This window comes from Bos grunniens, chromosome 16 (genome assembly GCF_055505025.1).
Source record: "Bos grunniens cultivar Pamir isolate PY7600 chromosome 16, Bosgru_T2T1.0, whole genome shotgun sequence".
NCBI classification, from domain to species: Eukaryota; Metazoa; Chordata; class Mammalia; order Artiodactyla; family Bovidae; genus Bos; species Bos grunniens.
Genome location: NC_141180.1, coordinates 44,384,175 through 44,401,771, shown reverse-complemented (window position 1 = coordinate 44,401,771; position 17,597 = coordinate 44,384,175).

Here is a 17,597-nt window from a genome sequence, read left to right as displayed (position 1 = left end):
TGGGGAGCCCATTTGCTTTGCTAAGCCTCACTAATGATTTGTCAGTTTCTCCTCCAAGTCCTTATCCCTCTACCACTTTGAATTCTGTGTTGTGAGATGTCAACTAGACACCCAGAATGGAGGTTGTGCACTTTTGGGCTCATTATTACTGGACTGTTCTGATGCCCTCTTTCTACCACCCCTACTATAATAACTTTAAAGTCCTCGAGGATTGCGACCAATTATTGCAGCCATCACAGTACCTACCATAGTGCTAAGCAAGGGATAATTGCTCAATAAATATGGCTTTATTTTGACCCTGTCTCACTCAGGCTATACCACTAGAGGAAGTTCAGTGCAAAATGAGTCATACCTGAAGATGCCACAATTATTCCATTCAGAACTTCCTCTTAAAGCTTTCTTTCTTCAAGTTCTTCTTTGAAGACCATCCAGTGCTATACTGGAATTGTCAGCACCGCACGTGACAGCATACTTTACAGTCAGGCACAGCTCTTTCTAAAGCTCAGAGGTTCCAGAGGGAACCAGATACTCTTCCCTCATCACTCTCCCCTCGACCATCCTCCCCTCTGCTCTAGAAGTGATGTGACATAGTTTCTGAGAAGGAGGAATTGTCATTATATGTTGCCTTCCTGTGACTTCTCACTGCACTTGGAATAACATGCAAAATTCTTTCCAGGGTTCCTGCCCTCTGTTTCATTCTCACTTCCTCATTCTCTCCTTCCCTTCAATGTCCCAGCCATAGAACCCATCCTAATTAACTTCCTCAACACTTATGTCTCTCTTTACCACAGTGTCTCAAAGGAAAGTGTTTCCTGAGCCTGGAAGATTCTCCAGGACTGATTCCTTGGGCCTCAGGTTTTGCTTTAAATGTGATCTCCTCCCTTGACCACAAAAGTATGGTAGGTTTGCCCTCTACCCATTGTCTCTGTTGTATTATCTATATCCTTTGCAGCACTTACTTTAATTTATAATTGAATATTTTGTTGCTGCCAGTGGACTGCAAACCCCTAAGAGCACAGACCATGTTAGTCTTATTCCTCTCTATGTCTCTAGTGCCTGGCTCAGAGCTTCACACCAAGCAGGCGCTCACTAAACACTTGTTAAAGAAAGAAAGCAAGGAAGAGAGAGAGAGAGAAAGGAAGAAAGGAGGAAAGGAAAGAAGGAAAGGATAGATTCTTTGAGAGAAATTTATCCTTTTCTTTCTGAATCTCCTTCTATTTGTCCATCTCAGGCCCTTCCAGAAAGCTGAGGAACATTTTCTTCTAATCAGAAGACTCTAGAAATATCTGCTGCTACTGCTAAGTCACTTCAGTCATGTCCGACTCTGTACAACCCCATAGACAGCAGCCCACCAGGCTCTCCCATCCCTGGGATTCTCCAGGCAAGAACACTGGAGTGGGTTGCCATTTCCTTCTCCAACACATGAAAGTGAAAAGTGAAAGTGAAGTTGCTCAGTCATATGCGACTCTTCTCGACACCCTGGACTGCAGCCTACCAGGCTCCTCCATCCATGGGATTTTCCAGGCAAGAATACTGGAGTGGGTTGCCATCTAGAGATGTAGATAAGTTAGTTTTTTGGGGGGTGTGTGTGTGGTGATGTAGGAGTAGGGAGTTAATTTGTTTCTCCCAGCAGGAGGTATGCAATTTACCAGGAATGAAGAGAAATGTACAGCATGCAGGTTGGGCATCATGCTGAATTCAAGAGTCCAGTTCCTAGGGCCAAAATAGATCCCTACAGCCTAAAGGCTCATTTTAGAGCTGTCCATGGTTTAGTAGGTGACAGACTGAAACCTCTAGCAAATGTAGGTCATATGCTACAATTTTCTTCTCTACTCACAGAAGACTTCTGTACTCCAAATACGTAGGGGTTCTTTCCCACACTAAGTGACTCTCCAACACTAGCCTGGTATCCTATAATTTAACTCAATTCTGAGACTATCTACCTAGCTGCTGCTGCTGCTAAGTCACTTCAGTCGTGTCTGACTCTGTGCAACCCCATAGACGGCAGCCCATTAGGTTCCTCTGTCCCTGGGATTCTCCAGGCAAGGACACTGGAGTGGGTTGCCATTTCCTTCTCCAATGCATGAAAGTGAAAAGTGAAAGTGAAGTCACTCAGTCGTGCCCAACTCTTAGAGAGAGCATCAAATCTCACTGATTAGGGGCTCAACCCACATGACTGTACCCATTTCAGATGCCAGGCCCAAGTCCAGGTTATTACCTCGACTCTAACTGATCTATCCACCCCCAACCCTAGGTTTGATAATTTACTAGAATAACTGACTGAATTCAGGAAAACATTTACAATTTCTGACATTATAATATGAAGAGATGCAGGAATAGGTCCAGAAGGATTCCCAGCACAGGAGTGTCTATCCTCTGGGAGTCTGGTTTGTGCCACACTCCCTGAATGTGGATTCATTTTTGGTCACCAACCTGGAAGCTCTCTGAATCTCACGCTTAGGGGTTTTTATGGAGGCTTCATTATATAGATATAATGGATTAAATCATTGGCCACTGGTGACTGATTCAACGTCCAGACCCCCTCCTCTTTGCAGAGGTGGAGAAGGGGCTAAAAGTTCCAACCTTCTAATCAGGTGGTTGGTTCTCCTTACAGCCATCCCCTATGAGTGCCAACATCTGTTGGAATATAAAGAAAGCAAGGAAATTCCAGAAAAACATCTACTTCTGCTTCATTGACTATGCTAAAGCCTTTGACTGTGTGGATCAAACTATGGAAAATTCTTAAAGAGATGGGAATACCAGACCACCTTACCTGTCTCTTGAGAAACCTGTATGCAGGTCAAGAAGCAACAGTTAGAACTTACATGGAAAAACAGACTGGTTCCAATTGGGAAAGGAGTACATCAAGGTTGTATATTGTCACTCTGCTTATTTAACTTAAAGGCAGAGTACATCATGCAAAATGCAGGGCTGGATGTAGCACAAGCCAAAATCAGGATTTCAAGGAGAAATATCAATAACCTCAGATACGCAGATGATACCACCCTAATGGCCAAAAGCAAAGAGGGACTAAAGAGCCTCTTGATGAAAGTGAAAGAGGAGAGTGAAAAAGCTGGCTTAAAACTCAACATTCAAAAAGCTAAGTGATAGGACTGGATGCCATCATTTCATGACAAATAGATGAGGAAGAAATGTAATAGTGACAGATTTTATCTTCTTGGGCTCCAAAATCATTGTGGACAGTGACTGCAGCCATGAAATTAAAAGACCTTTGCTCCTTAGAAGAAAAGCTATGACAAACCTAGGCTGTGTATTGAAATGCAGAGACATCACTTTGCCAGCAAAGGTCCATACAGTCAAAGCTACGATTTTTCCAGTAGTCATGTATAGATGTGAGAACTGGACCATAAAGAAAGCTGAGCCCTGAAGAATTGGTGCTTTGGAATTATGGTGCTGGAGAAGATTCTTGAGAGTCCCTTAGAGAGCAAAGAGATCAAACCAGTCAATTCTAGAGGAAATCAGACCTGAATATTCATGGGAAGGACTGAAACTGAAGCTCCAATATTTTGGCCACCTAATGCAAAGAGTCAACTCATTGGAAAAGACCCTGATGCTGGAAAAGATTGAGGGCAAGAGGAGAGGGTGACAGAAGATGAGACGGTTGGATGGCATCACCAACTCAATGGACATGAGTTTGAGCAAACTCTGGGAGATAGTGAAGGACAGGGAAGCCTGGTGTGCTGCAGTCATGGGGTCACAAAGAGTGGGACACAACTGAGCGACTGAACAGCAACAAATGAGTGGTTATCTAGGGGCTTTCCCAAAACTCATCTCATTAACAAATTCAGCTGTGTTTGAAAACTCCTTGTTGTGAATATTAAACACTCTTTTTTTCACCTTTATGACTCTCATCACTTGGGAAATTCCAAGGGTTTTAGGAACTCTGCCAGGAAAGGGGATGAAGACTGAACATATATTTATTATTATAAATCACAATATCGCAGCCACCTCTAGATAAAACTGATAATTGATTGTGTTATTTTTAAAAGATGATGTAAGGTCAGGAGGGATGTATTGAGTCAGTAAAGAGAGGAAGACAATGCAGACCGACATCTGCCTTCCCAAAACTTCTGTCTACCCAAGGTCCATGGGAGGCTCAGCTAGATGTAGGATGCCAAGCAGCCCTCCTATCATTCGTTGGCTGGTGCTGATGGCTTTAATTAGACTACATACTTAGGGAGATTTACCCCCTGGTTCAATTGTAATTTTCCATGGGATTCTAACTCCAGGCATCCCAGAACCAAATGTCCTCAATAAACCTCAGTTCAGCTGACTGCATGTGCACGGAAGAAAGCTCTGCTGCAGTTTTCTTTCCTGAGTTCTCTGTTTTCCATAGTGGCAGGCCCAGCTGTGGGCCAGTGACATCCCTGGGGCTCTGTGGTTCCAGCAGTGCTGGGGGAATGTGCAGGCAATCTAAGCAGCTACTCACTCACTCATGCTCAGTCATGTCTGCCTCTTTGGACTGTAGCCCGCTAGGCTCCTCTGTCCTTGGGATTTCCAGGCAAGAATACTGGAGTGGGTTGCCATTTCTTTCTCCAGGGATGGAACTCTTGTCTCCTGTGGCTCCTGCATTGGCAGGCAGATTCTTTACCAGTGAGCCACCAGGGCAGCTCTCTAACCTACTAACAATCCCAGGGTGGGATAGCAGTCCACTTGCAACCATGTCTCCTCTGCCTTAAGATCCTAGTTTTCCCATATCTAAATCTATTACAGGTAAAATTGATAAATTGCTAGATTCTTCATCAATCTTGGGAAAGTTACTGACCCTGCCTCAGTCTTCTTGTCTCTAAAATGGGGATAATGTTAATTCTTCACAGGATTAACCAATAAATAAATGAGCTATTATGTGGAAATCACATAGAAATGCATAATAATAATTATTGTTGTTTTGTCACGAACTCATGTCTGACTCGTTTGGGACCCCATGGACTGTAGCCCACCATGCTCCTCTATCTACAGGATTTCCCAGGCAAGAATCCAGGGGATCTTCTCATCCCAGGGACTGAACCCGCATCTCCTGCATTGCAGGCCACTTCTTTATCACTGGGCCACCAGGGCTTCCCATAATAATAACTGAGGCTTCATAAATGGTAGCCAATATAACTAACAGTACTGCACCATTACTACTGTACATTAGCTCCTGGAAGAGAAGGAACTGACCTTATTCATTCCTAGGTCCCAGGGGCCTGACTCAGTACTCGGCACACTGAAATGCTCATGCGGCATTGAATTCAACCTCCCTAGCACTTACTATCTGCACCATTCCAATGCTTGCTCTTCACCTAATGTTTGCTCTGACTTTCACTGTGAAAATTATATATTCCAATCTGTGGTTTCCTGGAAGTACAGGATTTCTCATTTATTAATATCTTTGTATGCCTCATACCATCTGGCTCATATAGTAGGGGTGCCTGATAACTATTTTTAAAATTTTTATTGAAATGTAATTGGTTTATGATGTTTCAGGTGTGCAGCACAGTGATTCAGTTATATATAGTTTTTCAGATTCTTTTTTCTATTTTCAATGTTTTTTATTGTGGTAAAAGTCACAAAATACAAAGCATTCTATTTTAACCATATTTAACTGTATAGGTCAGTGGTACTAAGGACATTCACATTGTTGTGAACCTCTCACCATCATCTGCCTCCCCAATTTTTTATCTTCCTAAACCGAAATTCTGTCCTCATTAAACACTAACTCCTCACTCCCCTTCTCCTGCCCACCCCCAACCCCTGGCATCTAGCAATGTACTTTCTGACTCTATGAGTTTGACTATTCTAGGTATCTCGTATAAGTGGAATCAAACAGTATTTGTCTACACCTGCTATATGTTGGAATGCTTTTAAGGTTAACTCAATAGGGTTAATATAATATGTCCTGAAAACAGATTGTACCTTCTTTTTTCCCCTGTGCTAGCGTAGTTTCTCATTAGTTATCTATTTTATACATGGTAAAGTATATATGTCAAACCTACTGTATATAAAATAGATAACTTATCAGATTCTTTTTCATTATAGGTTATTACAAGATACTGAATATATTTCTATGTGCTATATAGTAGGTCTTTCTTGGTTATCTATTTTACATGTAGTAGTATATATGTTTTAATCCCAAACTCCTAATTCAACTCATTTAACTCCTGATTTATCTCAGTGTGTGTGTGTGTGTGTGTGTGTGTACCACATCTTCTCTATCCATTCATCTGTGAATGGACATTTAGGTTGCTTCCTTGTCTTGACTTTTGTTAATAGTGTTGCTATGAAAATAGGGGTGCATGTGTCTTTTGAATTATGTTTTTCTCCAGATAAATACCCAGGAGTGGGATTGCAGGATCATATAGTAGCTCTAGTTTTAGCTTTTAAGGAACCTCCATACTGTTTCCATAGTGACTGCACCAACTTACATTCCCACCACCAGTGTAGGAGGGTTCACTTTTTTCCATACCCTCTCCAGCATTTATTACTTGTAGACTTTTTGATGATGGCCATTCTGACTAATGTGATCAAACTCGTTGTAGTTTTGATTTGCATTTCTCCAATAATTAGCAATGTTAGGCAGCTTTTCATGTGCCTTTTGTCTATCTGTGTGTCTTCTTTGAAGAACTGATAAGTCTTCACAGACTTAAAATGCTGCATTTCTTAATCCTGATAACAAGGAAATCATGTGGGATACTTGCAAAAGCAGCTGGTATGCATGCATTTACACTCCAGTGATGACATAACTTATGAGTGGGAAGAGATGTTCAAACCACCAGAGCACTAAGATTAAGGCCAACAGGCAAGAGGGGGCGGGGGGTGGTTACCTAAATACCGGACTGTACATTACGCTGTATGTTCCTTGGAGGCAAGGAACATTTTTCCTTCTTTCTCACATACTTCACAAAGTGCCTGACCTGTATCATGCACTCAATGAATGTCAGTTAAATTGACAAATGTATTCACACTTAAAACTCCAACTTAGGAAGCTCCCATTGCTCCCTCCCATTGTCCGATGTATGCTTATTAGCCTGGCCCTTCACCGAGCTACAGAGCTCCTGTCCTATTCCATCTCCACTGCCACATAATCTCCATCCCTCTCTAGATCCTCACCTGAGTCTCAGCTTGGCAAGAGGAGGGTCACATTTTGAAATCGTGTTTGTGCAAAATTAGCCACAAGCAGTTATGCCCACTTGGCTGGAATGTCTTCTTGGTATACAGAAAGGTATCGACAATGAGTTCTGCCTCCTCTCATATAGGAGAAAACCTTTCTTTGCTACTTCTTGATTGTATTCTCTTTTTGAACCAGTTCAGCCTTAGGAATTAGTTTTCCTACCAGTATCAGGTCTTTGAAGAGTATTAGCAGATTCTCTGCCTTAGCAGACAGACCAGCCAGAACTGCCAAACATAGCTCCCTCCGTTTTCATCATCTTTGACAGAGGAAAGAGATGTTTGCCTTGACTTGCCCAACATCCTCTTTTGAAACAAAGACTGGACAGCAAAGGATAGAAGCTCTAATTACAACAGACTAAAAGCAAACAAGGATGTTGATTATTTCACATCACGTGTGAAGTCTGGACAGTTTCAGAGTGGGCCAATTCATTGACATAGAAACATCATAGATCTAGCTTGGCTTTTTTGCAACTTCCCCCCACAGTTCTAAGATCTGCAATAGGTCAGGCCTTATATGCTGTCAAAAATCTTCAGACAAAGAAAGAAAGAATGTCCCAATCCTGGTCCCACCATCTGATATCCTCCTTGTCTCACTGAGCAGCCCAATCCACCCATGCTTAAACAATCATTATTCAAAGTGTGCATGAGTGCATGCTCAGTAGCTCAGTCATGTCTGACTCTTGCAACCCCATGGACTGTATGTAGCCCGCCAGGCTCCTCTGTCCATGGAATTTTCCAGGCAAGAATACTAGAGAGGGTTGCCATTTCCTCCTCCAGGGAATTTTCTGGGCCCAGGGATTGAACCTGTGTCTCTTGCAGATGCAGGAGGATTCTTTCACTACTGAGCCTGAGGCCGCCACAGCTGGCCTAGACCAATGATGTCCCACCCTCAGTGATTAGGTAGTCTAAGTTCCTAAAAAGAATACAACCCTTAAGGATGGCAACCAAAACCAGAGGTTGATAGCAAAGTAGAAAAAAGGAAACAGCTCCCTGGCAGGCAACCAACTGTGTCTGCGACAGAGAAGTTTGGTCCCTTGACCTCTCTGAAGGAAATGAGTAAAATTACCCTCATTTTAAGCCGGGGGAAATCAAACCTCTGTAAGACAAGGATTCTGCTTACTCAGAGCTGCAATCTGGTTGAAGAGATAAAGGCTTCTCAAAGCATTAACTCAGACTGGCTCCATCATCATCTTTGTGGGATGAAACAGTAACAAAGCCCGTTGAAATCTTCTAGTATGCAAATAAAAAAGTAGGATCACCATCGCAAAGAAAACAAAGTCTTCTTGTAGGCCACGCTGAGTCACACATGTGCGTACACACACCCGATTCCAGATAAATGTTGATAGGTCCCACATAGGATCTCATTGATAAGATGGCTCGTTATGTTGACCTCCCAAACAAAGAATAAATCACAGTGATCTGTGAAACTGACCAAATTGCCCAAATGGCATCCTGTTGTCTCACTGGCACCTATCTTCTCAAAGCTGCAAAACCGCCAGATTCCAGACCTCGGGATACGTGACCATCCCTTCAGAGAATTATTCATCGGCGGGATGTAAGAAGGACTCCATTAGAAAGGGAAGACGCTGGTTCTCCTTAAGGGCCAGTCACCCTCTTTCCCCCTTTAATAAATTTCCCTTTTCTTGCCTGACTGCCCGGCTCGCTCTCTTTTTCTCTTCACTCGCCTTACATTCTGGTGCAGAAACCCGGGAGAGGAGATCCACCGCAAGTGGTTGGGCTTCTCTCACGAATCCACCTCCGGTGGTCCCCTCCCTTGGACCTTGCAGAGAAACTGAGACGAGCTCCGGGGCGGGACTCTCCACACACGGGCCCACATTTCATCCATCAGCTACAAGGGTGAGTGAAATCCCGTTCCCTCGGATCCTCTCTCTCTCGCCTCATTTCCAAGTCCTAGCGCTAAGCAGGAGGATCCCCACAGCCCACGGCCCTCGGCCTTGCGCCCGTCTGACTTTGAGATAGGGGTCGCCCATTTCAAAGCAGACTATTATTACTCTCTGAGAAAGTCCTTAGAACACGGACGCCTTTTCTCTCCGACCTTTCTCCTCGCTTTCTCTCGCCCTTGTCTAACCTCCCTATTTGACCACAATGGGAAATTCTCAATCCCAGCTCTCAAAATCTACACCTCTTGAATGCCTTCTCTAAAACCTAAAAGCTTTAGGCTTCCAAGGGGAGATAAGACCAAGAAGACTTCTTTAGTATTCTAACACTCTCTGGCCGCAATACAGACCTGATAAGCTGGTCCCCATGGCCAAAAAACGGAACTCTTGATTATGATACTCTATGGGAACTCGACAACTTCTGCCGCCGCAAAGGCAAGTGGTTGAAAATCCCTTATGTTCAGGCTTTCTTCGCTCTCCGCTCTCGACCCTCTCTCTGTGAATCCTGTTCTACCTCTCAAATACTCTCAGCCCACTCTGGGCCACATCCTCCTAATACAATTTCTCCCGATCCCTGTTCAGACTATTCTTCTTCCTTTGACCCTTCCGCCCACAGCCCACCCGCTATCGCTCCCAATCCCCTTGCAGCTGCTCCAGATCCAGTTCCACAACCTCCACTTTACGCCCCTCTCCTCCCTCCCTCCTTCTCAAGCACACTGTCCTACATGGCTCCAAACATCCATCAACCAACAAAGAAAGGAAGCCACCTGGGCCCTGCTTCAAATGCAGCAAAGAGGATCGCTGGGCCTACTCATGCCCGTAGCCAAGGCCTCCCTCAGGTCCAACTCCCAGCTGTGGCATAAAGGGACATTGGAAAGTTGACTGCCCAAATCCCCCTCCAGGGATCTGGACATCCCCTTCTGGTCCCGAGCAGGAATCCTCTGACCCAGCTCTGCCCAGCCTCCTTGGACTCGCCACTGAAGACTGAAGATGCCCAGGGCCCCAGTCCCCGACTCTCATCACCTCTACAGAGCCCAGGGTAACTCTTACAGTGGCAGGGAAGCCGGTCTCCTTTCTCATTGACACAGGGGCCACTTAGTCTGCTATGCCTGCCTACTCCGGAAAAACCAAGGTCTCTCAGGTCTCTGTTATGAGGGTTGACAGTTTAATATCTACGCCACGATAACCAAGCCTCTAACTTGCACACTTTAAGATACCCCCATTTTCCCATTCTTTTCTCATACTCCCAAAATGCCCCACTCCTATTCTTGGGAGACACCTTCTCTCAAAATTCAAAGCCTCTATTACTATCCCAAGCCCACCCTCTGATCTAGCCTGGTTACTGCTCCTTAATACCCTCCACTTCTGAGTTTCCTCTACAACAGTAGGCTCCTTTCTGTTTCTCCAGACAAAACTCTATAAACAGTTCTTACCCCCAACTAGGAACCATACTGCCACCCCTCTGTAATCACACTTCACATCACTCCTTCCCTTCAGGCAGATCTATCATGTCTCAGAAACTATAGGACATTCTCTTCCTTTCTCAGGGAGACTCCCTTCTGCATATAGAGTAAATACTCCCTTTGTAGGGGCTACGCTGGTGAGTTCACTGTCAGTTTCGGAGACCTCGAACAAATTCCCAGAAAGACTCGAGTTGCTATCGATTTCAGCTATTGTCTTCTTATTCCTGGAGTATTTTTCTTATGAGGAACCACTATTAATTTATGTCTTCCCACTAACTGGACAGGAACATGCACCCTGGTATATATAGTCCCAGATATTTCTATTGTTCCTAACAATCAGACCCTTCCTATCCCTCTAACTCATAACTGACCCAGACAGGCAATTCAATTCATTCCTCTATTAGTCAGTTTTAGGAATGGTGGCTTGGATTGGAACAGGGACCACAGAACTCACAACTTCTTTGAATTACTATCAAAGACTTTCTATAGACCTCACTGACAGCCTAGAAGAAATAGCTAACAGCCTTATCACTATCCAAAACCAGCTAGATTCCCTGGCAGCCATGGTCCTCCAAAACAGAAGAGGATTAGACCTCCTCACAGCAGAAAAAGGAGGCCTATGCCTATTTTTGGAGAAAGGCTGCTGTTTCTCCACCAATAAATCATGCATTGTAAAGGAAGCAACAAGAAATCTGACAAACAGGGCCTCGAGAATATGCCAGGACATCAGTAATTCATGGGAAAACTGGTTAAGCAATTGGAATTGGATGCCCTGGGTCCTATCTCTTTAAGGCCCTCTCCTTCTATTTACCCTTATTCTAACTTTCAGCCCATGTTTAATGTGTCTTTTTTTCAAAATTTCTTAAGGATCCTTTATAAGCCTTCACCAACCGAACTATCCACGAGCTACTTCTAACTCACTCAGATTATCAAAAACTTTGACCCCACACAAATCCCCTTGACCCACATTCCAGCCTTTTCTTTTCTTACCCCCACAACACCACTGTCCCAAGAAGCAGTTACAGAAGATTGACCTTCGGCCCTTATCCTAAATCAAAAAAGCTGGAATGATAGGGCCCACATGGGGTCTCATTGAGAAGATGGCTCATTGTGTCAAACTCGAAAAGAATAAAATCACAGTGATCTGTGAGACTGACCAAATTGCCCAAATGGCATGCTGTTTTCTCACTGGCACCTATCGTCTCAAAGCTGCAAGATCACCAGATTCCAGACCACCAGCTACATGACCATCCCTTCAAAGAACTTTTCACTGGTGGGGTATATAAGAAGGACTCCTTCAGAAAGGGAGGACGCTGGTTCTCCCTAAGGGCCAGTCACCCTCTCTTTTCCCTCTAATAAATTTCCCATTTCTTGCCTGACTGCCAGGCTTGCTCTTTTTCTCTCTGCACTCGTCTTACAAATGTCAAGACTGGAACACTGATATTTGGCCTTGGTTTCAGTCTCTCTTACAAAATTGATCAATGCCTTTCTCTGAAGAATACCATGCTTTTTTTCATGGTCAAAAAATACAGCTCACAACTTTTCTGGAGACTCTTCTGTGGGTTTTACAAAGGTTCTTTGGGAAAATTTTGAAATTTTCTAGTCCTTATGGAAAGAAAAAGTAGCTCTACAAACTGAAATAGGTCAAGTAAACATTTGATTCTGAAGATGTGACTGGGAGTTTTCCTCTCAAAGATTTATATTAAGTATTAAATGTGATGATCAAGTTGCTCATTATTCATTCACTTGACTTTAGGTTGGCCAGTCTCTCTCCTATTCATACTCTCCAAAATCTGGCAGGACCGCAGGTGCTGAAATTTCAAGACCCAATTTTGGAATTCTCAGAAAGGCCAAAGGAGAGCAAAAGACACAGCCTCTGACAGCCTCCTCCTTCCCCGGAAATCCTTCCCATTGAGTCCTTCCTCTCTCCACAGCAGGACTTCCCCAGCTGCTGGGCGCTCCACCCGCGATAAATGCAAATCAACACAGATTCCTCAACAGTGAACAACCAGAATGCCCACATTATGAAATCTCTTCCTTCTCTGACTCTGCTTCTCTCCAGAGAGGGCCAGAGCATGCCCTGGGCTCAGATCACAGAAGCAGATTTACTCTGGAACAGCCTCAAAAAGAAGAAATGAGTCATGAAGCCACAGAGTGAAGTTACACAGAAAACTCCCCTGAGGAAACAGCCAGGCATTATTAGAGGGCAGACCAACTACCTAAAGCATGGTGATCTCTGCTGTGCCTTGTCTAAGAGAAGGAGGCTCCTACCTGTCAGAAAGAGCTGGCTCAAAGCAGAGGAATGAACCAAGTAAACTTTCAGGAGGACTAAGTTTCAAATGTTCCTGCCAGACAGGATTATATGTCCTCAAGCCAGTGTCTTTCTCCTGTGGCCCTTCATATCAGCTGTGTGTGCCCTTTCTCAGGGAGCAGTGAAAACACCGATCCACAGTTAGGAACTGGGGATTAAGATGAAGCAAGAGGGAGAGTATCACACAGTATTTAAAAATTAAGCAAACTACCAAGGTTAAAATTCCTGCTTCACAATTTACTAACTACATGTCTGAGTGCGTTCCTGCATGCATGCATGCTAAGTCGCTTCAGTCGTGTCACTTTTTGTGACCCCTTGGTGGACTGTAGCCCACCAAGGTCCTCTGTCCATGGGATTCTCCAGGCAAGAATACTGGAGTGGATTACTATGACCTCCTTCAGGGGATCTTCCCGACCTAGGGATTGAACCTGCATCTCCTGCATTGGCAGGGGAGGTCTTTACCACTAGCACCACCTGGAAAGCCTGAGTGCATTCTTTAGTTCAGTCCAGTTCAGTCGCTCACTTGTGTCCGATTGTTTGGACACCATGGACTGTAGCACACCAGGCTTCTCTGTCCATCACCAACTTCTGGGGCTTGCTCAAACTCATGTCCATCGAGTCGGTGACACCATCCAACCATCTCATCCTCTGTCATCCCCTTTTCCTTCCACCTTTGATCTTGCCAAGCATCAGGGTCTTTTCCAATGAGTCAGTTCTTTGCATCAGGTGGCCAAAGTATTGGGGTTTCAGCTTCACCATCAGTCCTTCCAATAAATATTCAGGGCTGATTTCCTTTAGGATTGAGTGTGTTCTTTTCTCTAGCCTAATATTCACTGACCTGTAAAATGGGAATAATAGTAGTATATTGCAGGAAAGGGGACCTTTTCCAGGGCTCAAGAGTGGACCCTTGTCTAACACTTGGAAGTGAATTGTCCAAGGAGATACACATGCTGGCAAAGCAAGAGACTTTATTGAGACAGGACATCCAGGCAGAGAGCAGCAGGGCAAGGGAACCCAGGAGAACTGCTCTGCCCTGCGGCTCAGTCTCAGGTTTTATGGTGATGGAATTAGTTTTCAGGTGGTCTCTGGCCAATCATTCTGACTCTGGGTCCTTCCTGGTGGTACCACATCGCTCAGCCAAGATAGATTCCAGCGAGAAAGATTCTGGGAGGTTGGTAGAACCTATGGACTGGCACTTCCTCTTTCCTTTTGACCTTTCCTGAATTATTCCAGTTGATCTTGGCTCATTAGTTCCATGTTCTTTACCAGGACCTCCTGTCATAAGATAACTCACGTAAATGGTTACTGTGGTGCCTGGCCAGGGTGGGCAGTCTTGGTCAGTGGTTCCCCTCATAGCTACATCATCGAAGTGTTAGGTGGAATAAGGTAATAAAGCTGCCAGAGTATCAGCTGTATAAGGGATGTGGGTAACAATAGCAACTGCAGCAACAGTGTCGGTGGCTGTTAATAACTGCATGACCAAGCAGAAGAATACAGCATTGTGAGACCTGTGACACAGGGCTTAGCTCTGCGTTTCTGTGTGGTAGAGAGAAGGAAGCAGAGATGCCAGTGAGGAAGCTCGAGGCCAGATCAGAGGTCCCTCTGGGGTGGAGGAATGTAGGGTGGAGCCAGAATGAGACAAGAACTAGCGATAGAGGGGGAGGTTGTGAAAAAACAACCTCATGGTTCTGGAGTTTCCCTCCTTGCTTAGCAAAGCTAAGTACCTTAACAGAAGTGAACCAACGCTTCTCCCATTAGAAGCAGTCAAGTTACTTCACCTCAGAAGCAATCTTCCCCAGGAACTATTACACTTGGCATCACAACAACAAAAGCACCTCAGACACACCCGGGGCAGCAGCCCAAGGCACACAGCTCTCCTACAGGGGGACAGCCTGCTATTGGAAATGTAGACTGAAAAGTAGGAGCCCCTCTGAGTTAGGTCAACAACACAGAGTCCTTCCAGCCCAGTACCTTCTGGAAAGATGCTTGCTGGCCAGCCTGGCGTCAGTGGTGTGGCTAGTTGCCCCTCAGACTGAAAGTCTATTCTCACCAGGAGAATAGACTTAACCACTTCTATCTTGGGAAAGAGAGTGCCAGAAAAGTCAAGAGAAAAGTGGGGAAGGATGTTTTTCTTCCATTAACAAAATACTCAGGCCCTAATGTCTATAACTATCCTAATGGATAGTTAGCCATCAGTAAAAAGATGGTTATTCAATAAAATATTATAGTGAAAAATCATTTATTAGGTGGAAATATTCAAATTTGAACTTCATTACAAACTTCCATAAAAACATTTTCTCAATGGATTGAGAATTTGTGTTTATAAAGAAAAAGAAAAAGCAGCTGCAGTAGCAAAAGTAAAGTAAACAAGGCAGAAGGAAATACCAGAATGCATTTAATTTATCTTAGGATAGAGCTGCTACAAGTATGGCCTCAAATTCTATGGTACATCTCCTTTGAAGACCACCTGAACCCAGGCAGGCTTGAGACTGCCTTCACTGATAGAGCAGTTGACGTAGTCCAGGGCTGTGTCATTAAAGACCTTACAGTTGTTTGCTTGCATGCTCCCTTTTGGAGCCTTGAGCTGCCATGGTAAGAATTCAAACAACTCCAATGCTGCCATGTCAGAAAGTCCATATGAAAGGACTTGGGGACAGTTCCTGTTGAGCACAGCTTTCCAGCCATCCCCCAAGACTCCAGACATGTGGGTGACACCATCTTGGATCCTCTTAATCAGCCCGTTGATGAGCACTGAATGACTACTGTGAATATAGCTAGAGCAGAAAAATCACCACTGGGCCTGCCCAAATCACTGACCTACAAAATATGATAAAATATAATATAATGAAATGGTTATTATTTTAAGTTATTAAATTTTGGTGTCATTAGTTATACAGCAGTAGATGAATGTGTAGAGAAGGACCTTCTAAGCATGAAAGCTTGTTTTGTTGTTATTTAGTCACTGACTCATATCCGACTGTTTTGTGTCCCTATGGACTGTGGTCTGCCAGGTTCCTCTGTCTGTGGGATTTCCCAGGTAAGAATACTGAATGAGTTCCCATTTCCTTCTCCAGGGGGTCTTCCCGACTCAGGGATTTAACCGTCCTCTTCTACATGCTATGCTATGCTATGCTAAGTCACTTCAGTCGTGTCCGACTCTGTGTGACCCCATAGATGGTAGCCTACCAGGCTCCCCCGTCCCTGGGATTCTCCAGGCAAGAACACTGGAGTGGGTTGCTATTTCCTTCTCCAATGCATGAAAGTGAAAAGTGAAAGTGAAGTCGCTCAGTCGTGTCCCACTCTTAGCGATCCCATGGACTGTAGTCTACCAGGATCCTCCGTCCATGGGAGTTTCTAGGCAAGAGTACTGGAGCGGGGTGCCATTGCCTTCTCCGCCTCTTCTACATAGGCAGGTTCTTTAACCACTGAGCTACCAGGGAAGCCCTGAAAGTGTGGTAGGAATAAAGAAAAGAAAGGGAGGTTAAAAAAAAAAGAACAGCAGATTTGAAATTGTAAACTATTCTGTGTCAATTACCATCATATACAAAATTAAAAGGCAACAGCAAACTGGGAAAACAGCCTTGTAACACTTCTGACAGATCTTTAAGAAGAAAATTGCAGTAGGAAAAAATATGCAGATAACAAAAAGAAGTTATCTAAAAAAAAGTTTAAAGATAGAAGAGAAGAAGTGTTTAACACAATTAGTAATAAAATGAATGCAAATTAAATGACAGTAAAACACCTTTTTTGCCTTCAACCTCAAAAAGACTTCATTAAATGATAATAGCCAATGCCTGCAAGACTAGAGTGAAGCAAGAATTTTCCAGTACTTGTGGTGAGAATGTAAATTGGTAGTCTTTCAGGAGAACAAGCTGATGATATGAATCAAAAACCTCAAATGCCCTTTGCTCAAGTATTTCAACTTCTAAGAATTAAAGAGACATGTAGTCAAGCATTCTCACCACAGAACCATTTATAATAAAGAGAAATAATAAACACTAAAACATTCCAACAGTAAGAGAATTATTGCTGTTTCAAATAATTGAATACAATGGAGTTATCAAAAAGCATACTTTCCAAAATATTCAATGGCAGGGGAATACATTTATGATTGACTTAAACTGAAGAGGAAAATGTAATTAAAAGCATACAAAAAATAAGAGCTGTAACTTTATTTACATAGAAGGATGAATAGACAGATAAAATATATCAAATGGGAATACACAAAAATATTAACAGGGGATCCAGAAGATCCCCTGGATGAAGGGTTTAGGGAGATATTATTCTCTCTTTTTCCTTGTCTGAATTTTTCTAATTTTCCAACACAGAACTGTACCAATTTTATAATCAGAAAAATGTTCTTTTAAATAGGTAATTAAAGAAAAAATTCTGAAGTAGTTACTTCTAGCAAACTTGAACACAGGAACTTTCAAGTATGAAGAACCTTTTCAGAATCCAGGGGCTCCTCCTCCAGAAGCTTGCTATGGTTTGTGTTTTGGAGAGGCCTGATACCAGACCATGCCCCATGAATACCCAAACTCCAAAGTTATCTATCATCTCTCCCCCTGTCCCACCTCCCCTTCCTACTGAAACGGGAGGGAAGGGGGCAAGGCACAAGATTTAAAAGAATGACACAGTCACAGGACACGACAAACTAGTCACAACCAACTAGGTCCAAGATGGCAGACAATTTGACTTCCAGTGGATCTTGAGCCTTATTATACACTCATTGTAAGAAAGTAGCATAAGCAATGT